Below are 11,198 nucleotides of genomic sequence, written 5' to 3'. Positions count from 1 at the left end.
CAGAAACGTTGTTTTCAAAGTATCAAGGAACTTTAACTACTTTATACCAGAGCTGTGTAAGTGTGAAATCATTTTCAATTTTAAATCAACAATTTTTTTCTATCCAGTTTTCATTACTTATTCTTCGCTTAGGATTGAGGTTTAAAATTTTTGAATTTTCCATTCTCTCAAAGCAGTTATGAATTCACACATCAACATATTCATAGCAAGATTGAAAAAACCAATGCCCAATCAAAAAAAGGTTTAACACTGAATGAGTATTGAAAAGGCTGCAATCTTTTATGTGTGTGCATTCTTTAACTCAGTACTCATTAGTTCAAAGACACCCTGGTAAATAACTTTTTAATAAAAAGGAAGATTTTTGACAATTGCTCAATTGTAAAAATTCAAACCGGCGTTACCCAATTTAGGTTTTTTGGTAGAGGGGATTTTATATCATATGTTTGCGATTATATATAAAACAGTTGTATTAACATTTACGTTTTAATTATAATTCATGTTTTATCTTGAAAATGTTTAAAATTTACATTAAATTAGATAACTACTTGGCATAAGCTTTACATTTAGGTTGATAAAATTTTAGTGAAAATATTTTAAAAATCTTAGTGTCTTTAATTAAAATAATAGCTCATCATATAAATTGTATCGCCGTTCGCCGTTCGGCGTCGGCGTAAGTTTGTAGGTCCCTCCCATTTGTGTGACAGCAAAGGCGCACGCTACAAATCGGAGGAGAAGCTCGGCCAAAACTTAGCAAAAGTGTCAAGGTCAAAATATGATTACTATAATTAAATTTAGTTTCAAACAGGTCGCAACCCTCTTCAAACACCTCAAAAGTATTGTCAATATTATTTAGTTGTGAACCCGCATGAGTCCGAAATTACCATTTTTACCAGAATTTCCAGATTTTACCGGAAATCGTACTTGGTTTTCTGGCAACTGAGAGGACAAATAAGAGAGTAAGTAAGGTCATCTCTTTGTCAGAAGCTACCTGGTGGTACATTCTGGTAAATGTGTCCAAAGATCCGATGTAGTGTGTTTGACAACCAAATTGTAAACAAAAGAGAAGTGCACTATGCTAATGCATGTTGAAAAGTAAATAATTCCTTGCTTGAGTAGATGCTAATGAGTTTTGGTTAAATTACAAAACGCTTAAAAAGGTATTAGCCGTCATTTTACGTTTAAAAACTTTAAAACTTTAACACAGTACCACCCTATAAATATATATATAAATATATATATAATATAATATAAATCGTTGTTTATTTGGGTAAGATTAAAATATATGTTACTATTCAATATTGGAGTTGGTGTGAAAAAAAAATTAATAATTTATTGTTATGTATGCAAATGATAACTACAATTCTGAGCTTATTGAGCATCTCTTAGTCAAAAACAATGGCAATTTTGCTTGATCAAGTTTCGAATCTAAGAAGAAAATGTTTTTAATAAACAAAAGGTTAATAATAAAATTTGAAGGATTTAAGATATTGCGTATGGTAGCATGAAATGTCACAATCGTCTTAATTGTCAGGCTGTTGATATGGCTACGAAAAAGTGACAATGGCAACACATAGCTGAAGATTTCATACTTACAGTGGGATAAACTTCAAACCTCTAATATAAATTAGTTAAATTTAGTTATTATTTTTTTTATCAATTTTAAGTTTTCGTTTGGAATAATTTTCATGAACTTATCTATTAGGAGATCTCTTTGGAAAATTACCGTACATCCGATATCTATTGAAATTTTGACATACTCACTTTTTGGAAAAAGAAGTTCAAGATACAAGTTTATGTGCAAAAAATAAATTAAACAATAAAAGTCTCCTTATATTTATGGAACTTATAATAGAAAAATTTTTATTTCATTACCCAGACTTTATGAATAGCCTACTCTATAAGTAATAGTAGAAATTCCGAATTAGTAAGTTCAGTCAAGACGTCATTCAAAAGTTTTGAAGAAAATCACTTTTCTCTTTTGTGAAAATTTGTGACTATCTTATGCGAGTATTGTCGACAAAATGTTAGTCTATGAATGACTAAAAATTAACGAATAAATGTTTAATCGCGATTAATGATTAAAATTAATTAGGCGATCGCCGTGGTGTAGTGGTTAGAAGTGCGCATTACCATTCCGCAGGGTGAGCGTCCGAGCCCATTTCCGGCCAACAAAAAAAAGAAAATGTGTTTTTTAATAGTGGTCGGCCCCCGGCAGGAGTCGGCGTAAAACTGTGGGTCCCTTCCCTTTGTGCGACAACATCAAGGCGCATGCCACAATCGGAGGAGTAGCTCGGCCAAACACTAACATATGTCGATGGTCCTCTACAATAACGGCGCAATTCAAAATTTCAGGTTTAGAAAAATACATAATTTGAAAGCTTACAGTATGACTGCATATAATCCGGAATAATTACGTTCCAAGACATATTATTGCTAAATTACGAAACAAAAAATCTTTAATTGGCTCTACTGAAATATATGAAATTTTTAGTTGTGTCGATATGTAAGCGCCTTTCTATTATTATTAGTAATCATCAACACAATTTCAAATTACATAAACCCAGTCACAGCCCTTTTTTGTATTCAACGCTTCCAGAAATCACATAATACATAAAATAAATAAAAGCTGTTTTGATTAATATTACATAAACTGGAAACTGTTAAAAATAAGTGCGCTTGAGTACATAGATTAGAACCCATTTAGTTCCTAAAATGTCTGTTTGCAACACATAACAATAAAAATGCACACCAAATAGCTAAGAATGATGAAGGAAATCGATTCAGACATGCCTGTTTAACTGGCCGTGCGTTCTCAAAACAAACACATGTTAATTAAGGGGCTATTCAAGTATTATGTAACCAGTGGGACGCGGGGGTCTTGGTTTGCTTATTTTTAATGACAAGGGGCAACATTTCTTCAAATAAGTAAAACATTAATTACATACGCACAAATTTTGCCTGCAATTTCGATCATAATTGAACACTGCACTTCACTCTCGTTTCGAATTTTCGAAAGCGTTTTTTAAGCTATTTATGGGTTTAACACTTCTTGTGGGCACTTGATATTGTAAAAAAAATATGCGCAATTCGATCCCTAACTACATTTTTTTGTAAAGAACGCCCGTTTGCTTTAAATTTGAAAAATACAATTATTTTTTTATTTTGTATACATCTGTCATTTGTTACAAATGAAGAAAAGTCCAAGAGTTGCCAAGTATAAATATCTTTATATCTATTTATTAAAATAATAATTTACAATAATAATTTATTTAATTAATACTTTATTAAAATACAAATTTGAAGTGCAAATACATTTGTAAAACTGTTTATCACAAAATGTTATTAATTGTTTGCAAGCATACTATAGTTTTCATGCATTTTGAGAATAAATAATCTAATATGTGTACATATATATCGTCGTTTAAAGTACAAAACCGCGTATCGTCATTCTTCAAAACCGTGTGACTGACATTGGCTTCCAAAAATTGGATTTGCTCACAAAAGCTCTTGGCTCAATTCTTATCCATTCGTCCTGAAATATACTAGCCAGAAATACGTTTGCTTTATAAAAAAGATAACCATTTTGAAATATGGGTGACTTTACTCTCTAGAAAATAATTTATGCAATTACGCGGCTTTGCATTTTCTTGATACGCGGTTTTATACTTTGAAACGACGATATGTATAGCATGTACTTACGGCGGCCGCCGTAGCAGAGTGATTACATGTGCGTACTTCCACTCCATAGGACCATGGTTAAATACCTGGTCAGATCATAACCCAAAATAGCAGTCGTCCTTCGGCACGCAATGGCAAACCTTCGAGTATATTTCTGCCTTGAAAACTCTTCTTATAAAATCAGAACTCATGCCTCAAGTTTGAGCAGAAGTTCGGCCAAACACTTAGAAAAATATTTTAGCACCAAATATTTATTTGTTTACTTATTTTGAGGGAGATGGCAATCTTCTGGTTTCACATTTTGAGTACAAAATTTCAACCCTGATACAACAAATAGTATTAGTACTGAATGATATTGACAGATTGCATTCCCATAAACGTCCAATCATACATGATTGAGTTCTTTTTTTTGCATTCACATTCTCTATGTGAATGGGTGTCAACCATTCCATAACACACTACATATTTTGTGTTTACAATTTGTAACCAATCTCAAGAGTGAATTTTTTAAATCAAACAATCACATTTTTGAAACGAAAAAAATGAGAATGCACACTCAATTGATTCAATCATTACACAGCTCTGCTTTATACATATGTAAAGAGTTGAAATGTTGATTACTCATTTTACTCGAAATGTTGATTAATCATAAAGCAAATTACTCAAATATTTTTGTTTTTGGTTAATCAAAACTCTTGATTACTCGAGTAACTGAACTTTTGAGTAATCATAATTTCCAATTAATCGAATAATTGAGTTATTTACTTTATGATTAATTAAAATTTTGAGTAATCAATTAATCGCACAGCCCTAGTTTGGATTCCAGATCCAGATTTCCCTTTTGGATTTGATGCCGCAAAGCTCTCAGACCATGGAATTTTGTATAGGTTTTTCAGTGTGTGATTTATTTTTAAATACACTTGCAATGCAACATATGGGTTGATTGCAGTGTTTCCTAGTCCTGGCTGGAACGGGATTTGGCGCCTTTTTGATGTACTTATCATGGGAAATGTTTTGTATGTTAAAATCGAATTTTCGTTGGTCGAACCATCTGAATTATCCACTGAATTTACCTGCTTCGCTTATTGTAGCTCCTTATAAGTCTATTCTTTATGTAGCTCAGTGTATTTCCAGTATTTTGTACCTGGGCATTCATGTCGTTTACCTGACAGTTGTACCAAGCCCAATTATTGGGTAAGTAAATACATTTTCGACTAGGGGACAGTAGGCCATGGTGGTTTCCGCTATTCCAAATATATCTGTCTACTAAGCAGCTCCTTTGTCTTCATATCTTGCAAATAATATCTCTTTGGATTAATCCAAGGGGCAACCCAGTGGTACCGCGCCAGATTTTTAGAAATATACATCTGTATAAACTAATTAAACCTCCTCATTGCCTCAGAGGAATCCAGACAAGGGAGACTTGACTTGACTGAGACACTGAGCGCATTTTCACTTTGCAATACTTACCACCTTATTTTTTGTACCTGACTCTATGCTAGGATTCTACAGGCTTCTGAGATAGCTAAGACTTCCGATTGGCAAATGATTGCATTCTTTTCTAAGCGTAGATGCAGATCAACACCAAGTTCCTAAGAAGATTAGACTTTCGCTCCTGCACCGCCGCAGTCCATCTCGAATTCGTCGGTATCGAAATGGATGACGTCTTTGTAAGCTCTTTGGTAAATTTTCCCTTCTCAGTTAAAGTCAACGTTCGCTAGCATATCTGTCTATCGGCCTTCCTAATTGCATTTCGTCAATAATCTAACCATTCGCGAAATGCCTATTCCTCCAAAGACCTGAAGAGAGCCAACCCGCAGGGAAGCGTACTCCCACTTTTTCTCTGCGTCGTGGTAGTAAACAATATACTAGAGGAGCTGGGTAAACACGCCTGTCGGTTAATTGACTACGCAGAAGGTGTTGCATACATGATTAAAGGCAACTGACGCAACGATATCTAACCTCGTCGTCAATTCCAGTAATATCGGTCGAACTGGTATTGTTCAGTAGAAAGTATAAAATCCCTGACGCTGTTCTTCGCTACTTTCGAGGTCAGTGCTTACAAATAACTAGCCGTTGATGAGGCCTTACATTTCAGTAGAGCAGCTGTTGGAAAGATATGGAGTGTTTCGCCTTAAATTGTATATTGACTCTACGAAACCGTAGTTAAGCCTGTTAGGTTTAATGGAGCCCAAGTCTGGAGGAACTTACTTACGCAAGCTAGATTAATTAAGCAGTTGGAGTGCTTTCAACGAGCTACCTTAATAAGTCCATATCAGTGCCAAACTACGGACCACCCCACATTGTCACGTAACGTAATGCTGAACATAGTGCCTGTCGACATCGCAGGCAAAACTTCCGCAGCTCGAACAGCTAATAGACTCAGGGAAATCGATTAGTTGCCCGACTTAAGGACTGTACACTCTGGAGTTCTGGGGCACTTCGATTTCATCGCACGGATTACTGCGCCAGAGAAATGGCTCCTAGGAGCTTCTTCTCTGCCATGTTTCCCTTAAGGGCTGATTGGGTCGAGCGGAACTTCGGAAGACGGGGAGCAGTGAACTTGTGAATGGATCGAAACTGCAGTCAGGTAAGTTCAGGTTTCCGGACTATTGCAGTGTGTTTCAGGCAGAAGTGACTGCTATTAAGGAGGCAGTGCGATGACAGTTAGGGAGGTGAGAATCTATTCTGTTAGCTTGATAGCGGCGAACAGGGCAATGGAGTTGCGCTCTAACTAGTTATCGAATGTCTGCTCTCTCTTTCAGTTGCATCGTAACTAAGACACACTTACACAGTCATAGTTGTAGAATTTGTTGCCTGGAAGTTGACCTTCTTAGGTGCCTAGTGTTCGCCAGGTTTAGGTCGAAATACATTGGCTCGCTTACCATATAGTTCTAAGTAGACTCTTGCATTGATATAAGCCGAATTCGTAATTAAATAATCGGATCGGGACGTTTTATTGGGCGCCGTCCAGAGTGTGGTATAACAAAGGACAATCTCTCAGTTGTCTAAGGAAGTTCTTCACTACTGGTCTGCTACCTAACCTAACCTAACCGAACCTAATATACATCTTTGCTACGAACGCACAGTGAGTTCTTGATGGGGTTGAAGAGCCCCTCTATGCCTAGGAAGCGACTTATATCCAACTTTTTGCTCTTGCGGATGACACAGAAAGCATCGCAGTAATGACAGCGCCTGCGCATAGTTCAGAGCATTGAGCATCTCTACGCAAATGAATAAGTGCGTAATCGGTGCACCCACTACTGGCCGCCACTGCTTTCTTCAGCACTTCGTAGACCAAAGCTCAGTTATGCCAAGGCATCAAGATTGACGCATTTGTTTTTGTTGCAGCCGGATCCAAAACACAAAAGGGTTTATGCAATACGCATTTATTTGCATGTTGACTCTACGCACCAAGCGAGGCGGTGGCGATGGAAATGATGGTGGTGATGCATATGCACACATTAATGAACATATATAAATATGTATGTGCGTATTCATTTGCCATTTGCATAGAAGATTTAACCTGATGTTTGTCTGAATTTCAAAATTGAAATTTCACTTTTTGCAGCGACAGCAACAGCAACAGCGACAACGACAACATATGTGAGCGGGCGTAACTGGGTTGAGAGCAGCAGGCCTCAAACCCAGAGTTGAAAGAAAAAAACTTTAAAAACAGCAAGCTCGCCTGCCTGCCAGCCTTTCAAAGTCCGGTAGGTAATTTTTCATTTTCACTGATTACACAAATGTGTGCAAAATGTTATTCAAAAAGTAATTATTTCGAAATGAATATGAACAAAGCGTCGAAGTGCCACTCGACAATTGCAAGCGTGCAAATAGGCAACCAACGAACCGGTCGGGCAGCGCTTAAGAGCCAGCAGACAGCCAGCCAGCCAGCCGACCGGCTGAGAATTCAGGCAATCAACAAGGAAGCCAAGCGGCTAGCATGTAGTTAGAGTACTAGGATGTTGCCACAAAAGGGTGCATCCTTCCAACGCTGCATGCCACCCCATTGCAGCTGCTACTGCAATTTTTATTACCTGATGCGCGTTGCGCGTTGACTTTGATTGCTCGCGCGCATGCAAAAAAAAGAACAAAAAAATATATATATATATAAGCGCACATACATATCGCGTCCCATTCCTAATGTCGCCGCTGACGACAGGACGAACGTAGCGATATTTGTGCAGCTCTTTGGCTGTCGCAGCAGTTGACTGGGCCCTCAATGGCATATTTAATCGCGCTGTTTACATGTGCCATAATTACGTATTGTTGTTGTGTAAATTGTTGTTGTTATGAAATAAATCAATGCCACTCTCTCACACGCACATGTCCTTTGTGTGCCGCCGTTTATGAACAACATCCACCTTACATGGCGTTTGTTGTATTTTCAAGTTTAATTGCGAGTAAAAACAGGCAATTCAATTGTCTTTCATCTGTGTTCAATGGGCTCACATATGTACATACATACATATGTAGATAAAGTTATGCATTATCAAAAATACTACATAGAATTTTTGTAGAGTAGCGGTGGTCAGAATATGATTATATTTACTCTGCTCCAAGAACAGCAGGACTAAATGACGTAGAAAATTGCAAGGACACTTATGTCATTGTTAGATGCACTCAAGTGCCATCAAAAAATATTGAATAACTCAGAGTAATGCAACAACGAATGCAACACAGGTATAAGAGTAGATTTATAGTTAGAAAATATATTGATTAATGCTAAAAATCTACCTAATTTTTATACCTTTCATGAACAACTTTTTGGTAATTGGTATTATAACTTTGATCCGATATTTGTAAGTATCAGAAGGAGAAGAAACAGGCCCATGCAAATGTATAACTAAATGGTCATAACGTCGAGCTGAGCCGACTTAGCCATGTCCGTCTGTCTGTCTGTTTACATAAACGTAATCTTTTCTGCTGGGAGTCAGCTCAATAGCTCCGCTCCGTGCTGAGTTACCCATCTCTAGTTCCTCACTAGGACCTCACTTGTTTTTTTTTTTGTTGAAGTTGCGTCCTTTTGAAGAACGTGTGCCATATCCTATTTTAGGAAGGAACTTAAAAGGCCGCTCGAATCCTAACAACATTTTGCTAGTATTAAACAACCACGTCCTACCGTCCAATTAGACACAGTTTCTCCTAAAACGTATGGAGCAAATACTGGATCAGTCAATCTAAGGGGACGGCCACTGAACAAATACTAGATTGCCTATCAACCAGGTAAATCTACTGAGGCTGCCATCAAAAGCCTCTCTTTAAAAAGCTCTGAAAAAGCTCTTGAGTCCAAAAATATAGCCCGTTCCGACTTCATTGACATTTCAGGAGCTTTTGACAACACATCATATAAGACAATAGACGAGGCCTTGTTGAGCAAGGGTGTAAGCCCAATCTATGAATATAACAAGAAGGAAGCATCGAAAGCCTAACCTGGAAGCCATTCTCACGAGACTTTAATCCAACTAAATCCTATACAGGAGGATAGTTCTGTGCTCAGAAGTCCACTTAAGTGTGGAAGCTTTTTAATCCATTCAAAAAGTTGCGTACGGTACAATTGCAGCTCGCCACGTTTAGATATTTAAGTATATCAAAGACATTGAGTCCCGCCAAGTAAAAACCCTCCAAATGAAAAGTTTAATTGAGTCTCAGAAGGCAAAGAAAGCGACGGTCTTGCGACATCTATTACAGCTGGAAAGGAGCACAAATTCGTTGTTGGATTTGCCAGCATCCGCACCAAAGCGATATTCTTTAACATCTCGCTCATCTGCGGGAAAGAAAGACGGCACTCAAGGATCTCTTCTATTAGCGTTTGCAGTGTACATGCGAGCGAACGACATCAAAATCGAAGTATCGAAGAATTCAGCGAACTGCGGCTGATAGACTTCGCCGGGCCCGAAACATGGTAGTATGCAGTACTGGGTTCCAGTATGAAAAGAGTCATCAAGCTACAGAGCAGCCCATACAACATAAACGGCTTGACTATGGAACGAAAACGCCATATCTCAGCAAACTTTCAAGAACGCCCTATTACAAAATTTCATTGAAAAAACCCCTCTCAGAATTCGGTTGAAGAACGCCCTAACTAGGCAAATGATTCAAGAACATGCTATTTTATTGTAAATTCAATATATCGGCAGCTGACATGGGAGTTTTCTGGGTCTGGTGAGATAGGCCGATCTTCCACTTAGCCGTCGATATCTCCTCTATATGGCCCGGAAAGCTTTCTCTTTAGGATCACTACTAAACAACTGAACCGTTCAAACCACAAAAGAAAACGAGCTCCATCTTTCCATTATTACTAGATCATAAAGAGTATCAGAAAGAATGTCACGTCATAAATATGGACGATAATGCGACAACCTCTCAAATCATCTACTTCAAATCGTCGTTTACGACGAGTATCCACAGAAAGGGCGAAAGAAAGCGCAACTAAATTTTTATCGACTCCATGTATAGACAGATATCTTACTCTTACTACAGCCTCGGGTAGTATATTATTAAATCACCCCTTGATATAAAGTAAGCACCAAGCATTAAGTATTTGTTCTTGAGAGACTTCTATAGAAATTTAATAATTTCATGAAAGATAGATTCCACTGATAAAGCTTCACGTAGGTATGCTGAGATGGAAAAAAATGCTACCTAGGTATCCTTAATTTTCAATCAGTACATCAAGGGTCTTCAAAGCGAAGGAAGGTAGGCTGATTGATCTGAAATTCTTTGGTGGCACGTGAGAAATTTTTCCTCCCATGGAAATGAACGATAACTTCACAGTCTTCTAAGCCCTAATCGCATACAAAATGGAAATGTACCGGCGACCTGACACCTTCTTCAGTGATTTATCAGAAGAATCAGGGTATTATACTGGCCCAACACCGGAAGATTCACTAGTCTTCACTCAGATACCAGCAATTCCAATTTTTTGACCAAATACATTTTCGCCAAAGGTCCTTGAATTTGAAATCCTCACTGCATATCTAAGCTACCAATCCACACATCTACTTATGTATCTACAGTGATTCACAAATCACTCTGCTATTGAAGTAGCTAGCACATCAACATAAATGAAGATGACTTAACGAGTAGTGGCCACTAAATATGGACGAGTATGTGGAAGATGATTATGATTAGCACATTACTGCAAAGCAGAGCTGTGTAATGATTGAATCAATTGAGTGTGCATTCTAATTTTTTTCGTTTCAAAAATGTGATTGTTTGATTTAAAAAATTTAACAACCACTCTTGAGATTGGTTATAAATTGTAAACACAAAATATGTAGTGTGTTATGGAATAGTTGACACCCATTCACATAGAGAATGTGAATGCAAAAAAAAACTCAATCATGTATGATTGGACGTTTATGGGAATGCAATCTGTCATTATCATTCAGTACTAATACTATTTGTTGTATCAGGGTTGAAATTTTTGTACTCAAAATGTGAAACCAGAAGATTGCCATCTCCCTTAAAATAAGTAAACAAATAAATATTTGGTGCTAAAATATTTTTCTAAG

The sequence above is a fragment of the Rhagoletis pomonella genome, unplaced genomic scaffold (genome assembly GCF_013731165.1).
Source record: "Rhagoletis pomonella isolate Grant_MI unplaced genomic scaffold, Rhpom_1.0 Rhpom_scaffold_00006, whole genome shotgun sequence".
NCBI classification, from domain to species: Eukaryota; Metazoa; Arthropoda; class Insecta; order Diptera; family Tephritidae; genus Rhagoletis; species Rhagoletis pomonella.
The sequence above is the reverse complement of the archived record's forward strand: the minus strand, read 5'-3'. Positions refer to the sequence as shown.